Raw genomic sequence first — 15,576 nt, 5'->3', positions numbered from 1 at the left:
TTTAATAATAAGATATAAAAATGTGTTTAAAAAGTACCTGATATAGAATGTTGGGTACTGTTTGCCTGCAATTCATTTAATGTGTATATGAAACTGTACAGTATATTTGTAAACTCCTAAAAATGTTAAACATATATTATTCAAGTTTGATAACGTACCTTATTTTCAGAATTTATTAATAACTCGATGTTTCGTTCTAGGTGTTGTATCTTCCCTTCCAATTCGATAACATACGCCTACAAATATAACATAAAATGTTAGTTTAGTATGTATATATGAATAAAATATAATACTTAAAGATAGTTACGATAAAGTGTAGAATTGTTAACCTTTTTCCTCTCTCTAGTTTTTTTGGCAGACTCGGCATTTTTAGCTTTTTTCATTGTTAACTTGCATCAAGTAAACACAAAATACATAGTCAATATAAATGAAAAAGTAGATACAATCAAAGTATAGTAAACAAAAAAAAGTATGTTGAGTTGCAATACCCTTTCCGCTTCACTGAGTGTTTGTTCGACACCATTGATCTTGATTGATCTTTTTTGTCTTACCATGTTCTGCAAAAATGGTAATCATTTTAGTATATATTTATCATAAACATCAATTAAAATAAGCAAATAATGTAAAATAATTACCCTATGCTCAATGTGACACATACAGAGATTGAAACCATAAGCAATGAACGAACTCATACCACTCCTGCTCTAGCGTTCAACCAAACCGCACTTCGTTTACACAACTTAGACAGTTGTGTATCAAACAAAATGAGCTCACACGTATCAGTATTATCTTGGATGACCATTGCAGTTCGGATCCTGTCAAAAATGCATTGGTTACAATAGAAACTTATAGGATGAGTGATGTTTGTATTATACATATCGAGTGAGTTTTCTTACTTAGGGACCTACTGCATTTCAACACTACATTTTAGCACCACAATACCGACTTTTCCAACTCCACATTGTAAGTATCCACAAGTTTCTTGTCACACTTACAACAGTACTGCTGAAACCAACCATCGGTATCAAACACTCTTGTCATCATACCACATACCACAAAACTAACATCCTGAAATATAATGTTTTTACAAAATAAAGATATTAGTATTGTTTTTTATTTACATTTCCATACATAAACAAAGCAAGAACGTTAATATAGACTAATTGGTAATGGAAGGTATAATTTACTCTTATACCATTGGTAACTTCACAATGTCAGCAACACAAACTGCCTCAGCATCCGTAAACTTAGTAAGCATATCAGACACACCCTCTTTGAAATCCTTTGAATTAGTCAGAATTTGACTAAGCTCAGCATGGTTGGGGTTGTTCTGAAACCTGATGAAAATAATGATGAATAGGTGTTTTTCAATTTTATCCAAATATTATAAATCTTAAACCATAATTTTGAATACATACAAAAATTGTTTTAAATACTACTTACAGTTCATTATGAAGGTTGATATGAGACAGTGGTTCATTAAGATACACCTTTGTTCCAAAGAAGATGTTGTTGACTTGTAGACCCTCTGATCAATAACATAAATTTGGATTAAGCTTTAATAATACTCTGAACTTTGTTTAATTATTAAACTTCCTATTAATATAAGAAAAATGTTACTATCCCAATTCTTGAGCTTGCAATTATGGATAAGTGCTATGATTGGAGTATTAGCTGCTTGATATTCTTTAGCTAATGCAAGCAATCTTATGGCATGTTCTACCCATAAAGCACATCGTATACGCTCACTACTTTAAGATCAGGGGTTAACATAAATGCAAAAATGTTAGGTTTCTGAAATTCTCAATAATAAACAAAGTTTTATTTTAAAGTTTAATTACCTATGATTAAGCAGCTCAAATTCCAAAGATCTCTTCTCAACATTCTTTTCTTTGATTGTTCTAAACTTGATTATGTTAATCACCCGTCCAGTCACATCTGTTGATGTATAAGACAAATATATTATTATTTTTCAATTTAACATCTGAATGTGAGAATTTCAGACACTGATTTACCTAAATATAGTTATTTACAAAAATCCCAAAAAATTTACACATTTATATGAGATTAATAAATCCACATCACTAATCGAAAATTTCATCAGGTGCCAACAGCCTTTCATTCACTTCATCGTAAGTAACCACTCGAAATATGTATAACAACCCTCATATTTCCATACCTGAATTGACTAATTTGACTATAGGGTTGTTATCCATACGTAATTAAATTCGACGTTGATTAAATATTTATTTTTAGTCGACATGTTCTGTTAACTAAAGTTTACACTAATTATATAAAATAACTTTAGTTAATATTAATGAGTATTATATTTAAAACTATATGTAACATAATTATTAATTAAATGATAAGTTATTTTAATCATTATATATATTTTTAGCTTATAAAAAAATAAAAATAAAAAGAAATAAGATTTTTTTTATAAATTAAATAATGAGCCCATGAATTTTGACTAAATATTTTCAAAAACAAAAACTTATTAAAAACATTTTTAACATGTTTTTATTATTTTGTCAAAATTGGCACCTTTATTTTATTATTTTTTTTTCTTTTCACCAACCATTTTTTACCTATAAATACATGGCTCCTCATTTATTTTTTCTTGCCAAACACAAAAACTTAAGTTATTCTCTCAAAACCTTGAAGAAAATTTGAGGTACTTTCTATTTTTATTAATTTTTTTCAATATTGTCATTTATATTTATATTTATTGTATATTCTTTATAAAATTCGAAATTAATTATGTTTATATGTTATAATTAGTATTATAAGTGTTATGATGCATAAAAATAATTTTGATAATTTATGGAATATTATTTATAATTAAATACGAATTATGTAGTGTTTAAAAGTAAAAACAATGTAAAATTCGTAATAAATACTTTTAACCAAAAATAAAATATATATAATTTTTTCTGAGTTTTTAAAACTTATATAGATCCGAAAAAATTATAAAAATAATTACTTGGGTCGAATTGGTATTTATTATATAATTAAACTCTATTATTATGTAATTCAAAGGTAAATTAAGAATAAATATAAAATAATAAAAAAATACTTTTTTAAATATTTTTCTACAGGTTATTAGACTGATAGAAACTTATAAAAATTATAAAAATAATTATTTGGGTTTATTTAGTAATTATGTAGAATTAAAATTGTTTTGTGAATATATTAAGGGTAAAAATAAAAATAAATACAAAAATATAATAAAAACGTTTTCTTAAATTTTTCTACTAATCTATATGATTAACTAAGACTATAAAAATTATGTATGTAATTTTTAGATATTTAATTTATTATTTAGACATTTTTGAATAATGTTCGATTAATAAAACACTATTATTTTTGAAGTAATTTAGGTATTTATTTAAAGGTAATTATATTTAATATATATAAGACATACTAAGGTATAATAACTAAATATTAAATAAAACTTAGGTTATATTATCACATATATAATTATTAAGTACATTAATAATTCGTTGTGTGTATACACCTAAAGTGAAGGTTAATCAAAGATAATGTATAATTCATGTGAACTTCATCGCTACTCACGGTCGTAAGTGAATGATGTCTAGGTTGCCATTTATGGGTAAGCTTGTGGATCTCGAATGCCATGACTTAGATTCTGGTCAAGAATCCTGGGCCCCCGGTTACATCTGGTCATTCCTGACTTATTTGATAGCAACGAAGTTTGAGTAAAGTTATACAACGTCTTGCTAAAGATTAACCCGAACTTTCTAAAATTGGAAAATTACTATAAGTGGAAACTTTCCATAAATAGTAACCTTCCGAAAATGGAAATTCTTTAGTAAACCATTACTATCAATATAGTACTATATACTATTGTCTGTTAGGCAATGTCTGATCATACGTTCTATCTCTAGGTTGAGATCTCGGTCACGTCCTTCCGTTCAATTCTTTCGTGTGCTATTAAGGTGAACTTCATAGCCCCACTTTTTACTGTTTCATAACTGTTTTATAACTTTTGGGGTGAGACACATGCTTGCTTTATAACTATTTTACGCTTAGACACAAGTACTAAATTGTTAACTATGCTGTCATGCTTTGATTCATGCTAAATCCCTACCGTAATATCGTTAATTGCTACGTTTAAATGCAAACTTAATTATTGTGAGTAGGCCTATTGAGAGTAACGTCTCTAACCATTCGATCGTTGGTCTTTGGTTACATAATAATGATTCCACGACACTGACAGTACAAGGTGTCATAGGGTAAACTTGTTTAGTAGCGATATTACAAAATGCAGCAACACTTTTAGATTGATATTTCTATATCAATCAACTTTAAACTAAATCTTGTGGTCTAAAACTTTGGATATTAATTATAAACCTATGAATTTCACTCAACCTTTTTGGTTGACACTTTAAGCGTGTTTTGTCTCAGGTGATGATTGAGCTAGCTGCTACTTGCTACTAGATGATTGATGTATGCTTTGCTGCTTGCATGGAGTCCATCATTCATATTTATCATTTTGTTTAAGACATTTTCCATTTACTGTACTCTTATGATGTAAAACTTTGAATAATGCTTTCGCTATTTATTTAATAAATAAAACGTCTCATTTAGAGTCGTTCTCGCTTATACAACTGTGTTATGATATGATTGGTCACAATTACCCCTGGTCCATTTTGGGGGTGTGACAGATTGGTATCAGAGCAGGTTGTTGTAGAGAACCAGGATTGCATCTTATGTGTGCCTTATACAATTAGATACCTTAGCAATGTAGGACTACAACTTCCTTTGACTATAGTGCCTTTAATTGTTGCCTTTAACTGTTAAATGCTACACTATACTTTAGAAACTTTACTTATCTTAGAATGCCGAGCCAATCTAAGAACTCTGCTCATTCTCCTAAGTAGTATTCAATTCCGCCACTACATTTAAATGCGACACCGTTCTCGACATTCCAATGTCATTTATCATGGTTTTGTGTATTACATATGTATTACATGAAATATTATCTATGAATTTTTGAAACTCCTATATTTGTTACTATTCATACTCAAATGTATATAACTCCCTGTTATATCACGTACCTATATGCTTTATGCCTTTATGCATCAGTTTGCGAACCGAAAAATGTCATTGAGTTATCGAGAATCTCAAAGACATTATAATGTCATCACTACTCATATTCATTACTTTTATACCTTTTATTTCTCGTTATTGAATTTTCTTGACGGATGGCGTCTACGAAACTCTAGAATGGAAGGGTTTGGATTACCGATTTAAAGGATCCTATAGCTCAAGCCCCTAGACCTGAATAGGCCATTACGAATTAAAAGTCTTTAATCGAAAGATTATCAGATTACATACTTATCATTTTATGATCTCGACACGTCATACTGCTATTATTGGATTATAGACACATTATATCTTATTATATCTTATCATATCTATCTTAATAAACTTTGTCTAACACTTTTCCTAAATTTCTTCCGTAAATTACGGAAATCTTTTTGCTATATATACGTATATCAAGAAGACAAATATATCATTCAATATTCAACACTCATCTCATAACAAAAACCCTTATTCCGATCAGATAATATGGATTTCTCACATGATTCCTCGAACTCCTCGAGCTCCAATGGCAGCGTAACCGGAATGAACCAACCAATTAGTCATCATCTATTTTGGATGAATTGGGGATGGGTTCGTAGTAAACTTAATCAATGGAGACAAGAAGAAGGTGATCCCTTCCACCAACCGAATTCACCTCTTGGTGAAGAACCAGAAGCACTTACCGGCGAACCCGTTCGGAACAATATTTTCACCCTCATTTCCAGGGTATCCAGTCACGAATATATAATATCTAAAATTCTAGATCTTATTCATCCACTTGTCCGAACCGCCAATCACCCCGGAATAATAGAAGAAGTCAATGAGCTTCGCGCTCGAGTGGTGGCTCTGGAGAATATGGTACGAAACCTACGAGCACCAGCAGCAGCACCAGCAGCATAACTAGCATCACCACCAGTACCAACAGTATCACCACCAACAACATCAGCTTCACCAACAACAAACACCATAATCTGTACCTCGGATATCAACATCATACGCCCCATAGATACCAAGGAATATTAGTAATAATGAGTTAAGATGTATTGACTCATTCTTCCTGAAAATTATATATGTATACTTATATATATATATATATATATATATATATATATATATATATATATATATATATATATATATATATATATATATATGGTTTGGAACAATAATAAATCTTTTCGTATTAAGCTATTACGTGTGAATCTTAAATAGTATGTACTACTTGGTTAATTCATATCACTAATATGCTATGATATATATTCCTCGTTAATCACTGCTTCATCATAATAAACTCCATTTCATAATAAACTAAGTGTATTATTCAAATACATGTTTGGTTTTACACTTTCATTTTCGATGTACTCAAAACTCTTTAGAAAACATCATTCGTGCCTTGTGAATTTCACAAGAATTCCACGAGCATCAACATCATATACCGAGGTATATCAATAACAATGAACGATGGAGTATTGATTCATAACTTCATTAAAGAAAGATTCTGCGATGATTATGTAATCTCTCAAGTTTTGAAGATTATTTATTCTCGCTTCAATCGCAAATCAAATGATTTTAATAGTATATTAACTCATTAAATCTATATTATACGTGAAGAATACATATATGAACGTATATCTTCATAAAAATTGTAATTAAAAATCCTTTTGTACAAACTGTTAATTGTGAAAATATTTTAACGGGTAGGTAAAACCCGAGAAATATTTATATCTCACATCAATATCTTACAGTGTACATTCTTCAAATTCTGATTCAATAATTAGTAACTATACTACTTACATCCACATATGTATCCGTTCACTAAAGAACAACCATTTTCATACAAATTTAATTACCTATTCTGATTTGGACATAACGGAATCCAAGTAAAGCTTTAGCAAGTGTAATCTTCCTTGTAACGACCCGGAAATTTCCGACCAAATTTAAACTCTAATCTCTATATGGTTCCGACACGATAAGCAAAAACCCTAAAGTTGACCCGCACTTTTTCGATCGTTCTATACTTATAAGATTAATATTTACATAAATTAAACCTTACCAACATGATAAGTAATCCAAATTGTTGAGACTTATGTTTTCGAAAAGAGTTTTACACAACGTTTGACCGTCTAGTTTGACCGATGATATCACGAACTATACAATATATGATAATTATACGTTTGTGTATATATATGTATATATACATATTTAACATGATCTAAGAATGTTTTAATATCTCATTTTGTATTAATAACAATAAGTTATAAGTATATTTTGAAACTACTAACTTAAGTTTTCAAAACGATAACCATACGTAACGTTATTTGACTTAAATACTTATGACCTATAATGTTTATACATATATCGTATAAGTAATGTATTTAATCACTTTTAAAGACTTAAATACATAAAACAATATAAGTATATTTACAAAAGATAGCTATATTTGAATCCTCGTTCCGTTTTCTCAAAGATTTCTATACGTATACCTAGGGTATATGTACCCGTATCATACGCAGCTTCTAGATGTATTTACTATTGGTATATACCAATAAAAATCTGCTCCTTAGCAGCCTTAAATGATTAAGAAACATGTGGAACCAACCATTTGTCAAGTAGCATGAATTATTTAGCAAGAAAACAAAGTTAGGTATTTTTTTTTCCTTTATAACCTAAAAACGTTTTTATGCATGCACACCATTTCTTCACCCCATTTTCTCATACTTACACTTCCATTTCTCTCTCAAAATACTCTTAACTTCATACTTGATCATCTCTAAGCATTTTCCCCATCATTTAGCTTCAAAAACAACACTTAAACCTCATAAGAAAACCTTACAAAAACACTTCAAGAAATCCTTCCAAGAACACAAACTTACTTCCAATCTTTCATCCAATTCCATCACCCTTTTGGTTCTAGCTTTTTACTCCTCTTTTACAGCAACCTTATCCAAGGAACTTGAGGTAGTAACTATGTTCATAACTTTATTCGATTCATATATATATAGCTATCATATTTTGTGGTATACAATTTTAACAACAAGAACATAGTTTGAAAGTTTTCAAACTTGTTTGCAAACTAAATAGATCCTTCTAACTTAACTTTTAAAATACTTCAAGACCTGTAATATAACTTAAGTATATGCTAATTTAACAAGGTATAACTTGGTTTTTCAAAGAACACCTTAAAAACTGTTTTTACGACGTCGGAGTGCAACCGGGGGCTGTTTTGGGTTGGATAATTAAAAACCATCTTAAACTTTGAATTTGAAGTTTATTCTCTGGAAAAATGATTTTTACTATAAATATGTTAACACATAAAAATTTCATGATTTAATTCAAAGTATAAGTATTTTTAGAAAAATGGTCATTAAGTGATATTTTTTGTAACAAAAATGTTTAACTTCATAAGTTTCACTAAAGTTTCACCTATGCCGTGTGATTTTGAATACAAACTAAGGTATTTACAGTTCATAGTCTTAAAGAGGGACTCGATCCAAGGAGATGGCAAGTTGAATCAACGAAAACGGAGTTGTAACGAAGAAACTATGACCGAAACAAAATCGGATATCCAAGACTAGTTTAGCCACGAAAATAATTGGGAAAAATTAAATAAATCACATCTTTTTAAGATAACATGATATTTTATATATATGTACTTATAATTCAATTTTATATGGTTCAGGATTACCCGTAAACAACACGAGAAGATTAATCATAAGATCCCATGATTGTACGCAACACGTCATTTGACAACACCGGTACTTTATGTACGCAACACGTCATTTGACAACACCGGTACCGTGGGTCAAGATTAATCTCGACCAATACATATACGATGGGGGTTTTATTATTTCGTTGGGGGTTTATTAAACATCTAAAAATGAACCATTAAAATTGAATTACTAACATCGAACTGCTAACTACGGACTAAGGAATTATTAAAAGTATTAAAAGTATAACAAGTATATATATGTGACGTTTGTTTAAAAAGAAAAGGTATTGATATATTATATATGGATAGGTTCGTGATATCAACCGGAGACCAAGTCAAAATATATATATCTTCAAGATGAAAGTGAGTATATAGTCCCTTTTAAACTCTAAATATTTTTGGGCTGAGAATACATGCGCTGTTTTTTATAAATGATTTACGTTATGGACACAAGTAACTGAAAAATATATTCTACATTGAGTTGTACCACTGGCATACTTCCCTGTAGCTTGGTAACTAATATTTACAGCGGTATTGTAAACGCGAATCCTGTTGATAGATCTATCGGGCCTGACAATCCCAACCGGACTGGACGACCAGTATTCAACGGTTGCACAGTACTTCGTTTTGTGACTACACTTGGTACGGTGTAGTAAGATTTCATATTAAAGGGAATATGCGACGTGATTGAATGTTAAGTATGGTTACCAAGTGCTCAACCACTTAGAATATTTTTATGAAAATGTTTATATATGAAATCTTGTGGTCTATATATATATATATATCGCTGCCGGCATTAAACCTATATCTCACCAACTTTATGTTGACATTTTAAAGCATGTTATTCTCAGGTATGAATTAAGTCTTCCGCTGTGCATTAGCTCGTACTAAGGATACTACTTGAGGCTATTAAGGACTTATATCATAAGGCGTTGCATTCGAGTCATTGAAGTTCATAGAGACTATTATTAAGTAAATGGCGGTTTATGTCATTTGAATATTATGAAATATCAGGCGATTATGTCAATTCTGGATGTAACTATAGATTGCCTTTTAAGAATAAATGCAACGTTTGTAAGATGTATCATATAGAGGGAAAGTACCTAGCAATGTTATCAACTATTGTAATTCGTTTGTAATCAATATGGACAACGTCCGGATGATTAGTTTCGGATCCTTTCAGTTGGTATCAGAGCGTTGGTCTTAGCGAACCAGGCTTTGCATTAGTGTGTCTAACTAGTAGTTGTTAGGATACATTAAGTGAGTCTGGACTTTGACCGTGTCTGCCTGTCAAAAGTTTTGCTTATCAATCCTAGTCGGAAATCATCTGCTTATCATCCTTAGGGAACTGCCTGCTTATCATTCTTAAGTCTAGACACGTCTTACTGCATTTAGTGCATCGATAGTGTATAGACAAAATTCATATCTTAGCGTATCTGTTACTATAGACATTGCCTGACGTATTTCAAAGATTCTCCGTAATTCATGGGATTTTGATATTATATATACATATGTAAATTATGTATTGAAGAGTACCAAACCCAACTCCTATAATCTATTCCAAACCAAAAATTCATTTCTCCGACTATACAAGATGGATTCTTCATCCAGTTCGAATTCCTCCGACTTCGATAGCTACGCCGATATGGATTTCCATTCGAGCTCCGAGAACAGCGTCACCGGAATGGATCAACCAATTTCCCATCATCTATTTTGGATGAATTGGGGATGGGTTCGTAATATACTAAATCTCTGGAGACAAGAAGAAGGTGATCCATTCCATCCACCAAATTGTCCTCTTAACGATGAACCTGAAGCACTTACCGGCGAACCTATTCGAAACACCCTTTTCTCGCTCATTTCTAGAGTATCTCGTCATGATTACATAATATCCCATATTTCGAATCTTGTTCATTCGCTCGTTCCAACTGTCAATCATCCCGGTATAATAGAAGAAGTCAACGAGCTTCGCGCTCGGGTAGTGGCTTTAGAAAATACGGTGCGAAGGTTACAAACACCAGCAGCAGCACCAGCAGCATAATCTGTATCACTATCAACAACGCCGACAGTACTTTTGTCACCCCCAAAATCTCAACATCACAAACTGTATCTCGGATATCAACATCACATACCTCAAAAACCTCATCGAAACTTCGAGTATGATCTTCGTTCTATATATCGTTCTACATCGATTATCTTCGCTTTACGTATCGTTTTACCTCATTTATCTTCGTTCGACCTGGCGATTATGTAATCTCTAATGCTTTAGAAGTTAGGTAATCTAGTATTAACGATAAATCAAATGAGTTTAATACTTCATTGACTCATTGAATCTATGATTACATCTGAAGAAAATATATATGCAAGTATATTTTTATAAAGATTGTAATTAAAAATTCTTTCGTACAAACTGTTAATGATGAAAATATTTTAACGGGTGGGTAGTACCCGAGGAATATTTAGAATTCACATTAATAAGTTACGTTGTACATTCTCTAAATCTGATTCAACGGTCATTTACTATCCTACTTACAACTACCGATATACGTATCCGTTCACCACAGAATAACCATTTCTATTCAAATTTCATATTTGGATTTTGATCTATCAGAATCCAACAAGTGGCATAATGAAGAAAACATTGGACAAAAATAAAAAGTGTTAGAAACAAACGAATTAATTAATTGAAATTGTGATAGGATTTCACGCTAACTGTTCCGGCTAACTGTTCCCAGTTAACTGATTAACATTTAACTTATCGCAATTTACATTCTCGCAATTTTATTTATCATCATTTAATTTCTGTTATTTACTTTTACGCACTTTAAATAACGGGACACGTATGCAAGGTTTCGACTTATCATATCGACCCATCTATATATATATTTCGGAACAACCGTAGACACTCTATGTGAAGGCGGGAGTTGGCTATACAGGGTCGGAGTTGATTTCAAAATATATATATACTTTGAGTTGTGATCGACACCGAGACCGGTATACGGGTCACGATACGTATTATTTAATTCGAATATTATATATTAAATTATATATGAATCATTGAACCATCGGACTATTGGACTGCTAACTTTGGACAATTAAAATGAATTAAATTAAAATATTGATTATAACATATGAAACTAAATAATTCTTCAAGTTTGCCACTTGATTTCATCCTAAACCTCATTTGTACTTCGACAATTATAATCCTCATTCAAATCTTTTCATGATTCTTGAAAACACCTCGATCGAGAAGTTGAACCAGCCGCACCTCGTTTACGGAAGAAAGATTTATGCATACAGTGATGCACCTGAAAAATTTTCGAAACCGAAGTTATAGTTAAAACGTATCCGTGTCGAATTCCTTATCATTCATTATCAAAAACAATCATACGATTCCTTTTCAAGAAGCTAATTTTGTCACAGCTCCACTTCGACTTCTCAGTGAGACTACTCCTATTATAATCTCAATATTTATACTTTGTCCTTTCGCCGTTGTTACCGGAGAACCTTTTTCACAACATCATCAGCAGACGTACCAGCAACTCGTTATCTCTTTGGCGAGATCCGCAATCAGTATTTTGAAAATCTCGTAGAAATTCTCCCAGTTATACCGAGAACGACTATCCCTAAGAATTACATATTTCGAATGTGAAGTTCTGAAAAAAAATCCTGGACTATGAAGTAGTTCTTGAAATGCTGAAGAAGCAGCAAAAACTGTAAACGACTTTAACAGTCAAAAGTTTAATGATGAAGTACATTGTGTTGGTAAAGCTTAGAAAAAGAGGAGAGTTGGAACTGGAAAACGGATTGAGCAAAGTATGAAGGAGGATGTAGATAAATCACAAGAACTGAATCTGCTTTCAAAGGATTCAAACGATTCAGTGCCTGCTGAAACCATTAGTAAAAACCCTACCCCTTATCCTAAACCTTTCCCGATGATATTCTTCATCATCATCTTATCCTAGATATTATAAGATATCTTCATATCTTCCGTTATACATATTCTCCATATTTCTGGAAATATTTTCACAACTATTCTTATCTGAGAATATTTATCTCTCCGTAATATCTGCGTTACAACATAAAAGAAACTGTGTTAGTTTCTAAGTTCTAAAACCTTCAAGTTTAAAATAGGAATGTTCTGAAGCAGTGTTGGGAACTGATGCATGAATTAGTATAATATAATGAAACTTGATCAACTTCATTATATTACAGTAAGTCATGTTAAGTTTCTAATGAAATGTGATGATTCACAGTACCATCATCATGTGCCATGTTACACGGCTCTTACATTCTATCCAATTCTCAAACATAATAGGAACATGTCATCCTGACAGTTCTATCTTTTCCGGGGTATTCTGGTAATTTGACAAATCAAAATTTGTCCTATTACCATTTCTTTCTTAGAGCATTAGCTATACTCATTTCGAATCTCATATCTACAAATTCCGGACCATTACTCGTTTGACTCGAAGTCAGGAAGAGAAAACGAAAGTATGAAGCTTTGAAAAATAATGAAGAATACAAAGGCCGAAAATCACCCAGGATTTACAAACCGTGTATATCAATACGTATTGCAACGTAAAGACACGGGAGAATTAAAAATATTATAATTCCGAGGAAAGGATAGAAGTAAATAGATTCTTCAGGCGATAAATGAAAGAGAAGAATGAAAGATATGAAAGTTAGAAGTATAACAAGAATTAGAACGGGATGGAGCATTTAAAAGAATACTTTAAGGTATGAGTTGAAGGAGAAAGGATAGACGATGTGAGTTGTGGAAATAAGGAAGAGAAGGAAATGGATTTATAGCAAAATATTCGACAAAGAAATCGAAACAGATCGCCGCACTAAATCAAAGAAGATCTTGATCGCCAAAGAACCAAATCTTATTACGTAAGATTTTCCATAAATTCCGGAAATCAATCCTAATCACGTCATCGATTACAACAATTCTATATTTACTCATTTCACTCTTTTGTGATAGCTTCGCTCGTGCGTCTCACATAACCGAATCGTTTTATCTAAATCTTTCAATAATGATAAAATTTCATTATTACCTCATATTCGTCATGAAAACATTCCTATTGTTATTTATGACAACCTCTACCAAATTTCGAGGACGAAATTTCTTTAACGGGTGGGTACTGTAACGACCCGAAAATTTCCAACCAAATTTAAACTCTAATCTCTATATGGTTCCGACACGATAAGCAAAAACCCTAAAGTTGACCCGCACTTTTTCGATCGTTCTATACTTATAAGATTAATATTTACATAAATTAAACCTTACCAACATGATAAGTAATCCAAATTGTTGAGACTTATGTTTTCGAAAAGAGTTTTACACAACGTTTGACCGTCTAGTTTGACCGATGATATCACGAACTATACAATATATGATAATTATACGTTTGTGTATATATATGTATATATACATATTTAACATGATCTAAGAATGTTTTAATATCTCATTTTGTATTAATAACAATAAGTTATAAGTATATTTTGAAACTACTAACTTAAGTTTTCAAAACGATAACCATACGTAACGTTATTTGACTTAAATACTTATGACCTATAATGTTTATACATATATCGTATAAGTAATGTATTTAATCACTTTTAAAGACTTAAATACATAAAACAATATAAGTATATTTACAAAAGATAGCTATATTTGAATCCTCGTTCCGTTTTCTCAAAGATTTCTATACGTATACCTAGGGTATATGTACCCGTATCATACGCAGCTTCTAGATGTATTTACTATTGGTATATACCAATAAAAATCTGCTCCTTAGCAGCCTTAAATGATTAAGAAACATGTGGAACCAACCATTTGTCAAGTAGCATGAATTATTTAGCAAGAAAACAAAGTTAGGTATTTTTTTTTCCTTTATAACCTAAAAACGTTTTTATGCATGCACACCATTTCTTCACCCCATTTTCTCATACTTACACTTCCATTTCTCTCTCAAAATACTCTTAACTTCATACTTGATCATCTCTAAGCATTTTCCCCATCATTTAGCTTCAAAAACAACACTTAAACCTCATAAGAAAACCTTACAAAAACACTTCAAGAAATCCTTCCAAGAACACAAACTTACTTCCAATCTTTCATCCAATTCCATCACCCTTTTGGTTCTAGCTTTTTACTCCTCTTTTACAGCAACCTTATCCAAGGAACTTGAGGTAGTAACTATGTTCATAACTTTATTCGATTCATATATATATAGCTATCATATTTTGTGGTATACAATTTTAACAACAAGAACATAGTTTGAAAGTTTTCAAACTTGTTTGCAAACTAAATAGATCCTTCTAACTTAACTTTTAAAATACTTCAAGACCTGTAATATAACTTAAGTATATGCTAATTTAACAAGGTATAACTTCGTTTTTCAAAGAACACCTTAAAAACTGTTTTTACGACGTCGGAGTGCAACCGGGGGCTGTTTTGGGTTGGATAATTAAAAACCATCTTAAACTTTGAATTTGAAGTTTATTCTCTGGAAAAATGATTTTTACTATAAATATGTTAACACATAAAAATTTCATGATTTAATTCAAAGTATAAGTATTTTTAGAAAAATGGTCATTAAGTGATATTTTTTGTAACAAAAATGTTTAACTTCATAAGTTTCACTAAAGCTTCACCTATGCCGTGTGATTTTGAATACAAACTAAGGTATTTACAGTTCATAGTCTTAAAGAGGGACTCGATCCAAGGAGATGGCAAGTTGAATCAACGA

The sequence above is a fragment of the Rutidosis leptorrhynchoides genome, chromosome 5 (genome assembly GCF_046630445.1).
Source record: "Rutidosis leptorrhynchoides isolate AG116_Rl617_1_P2 chromosome 5, CSIRO_AGI_Rlap_v1, whole genome shotgun sequence".
NCBI lineage: Eukaryota > Viridiplantae > Streptophyta > Magnoliopsida > Asterales > Asteraceae > Rutidosis > Rutidosis leptorrhynchoides.
Note: the sequence above shows the minus strand (reverse complement) of the source record.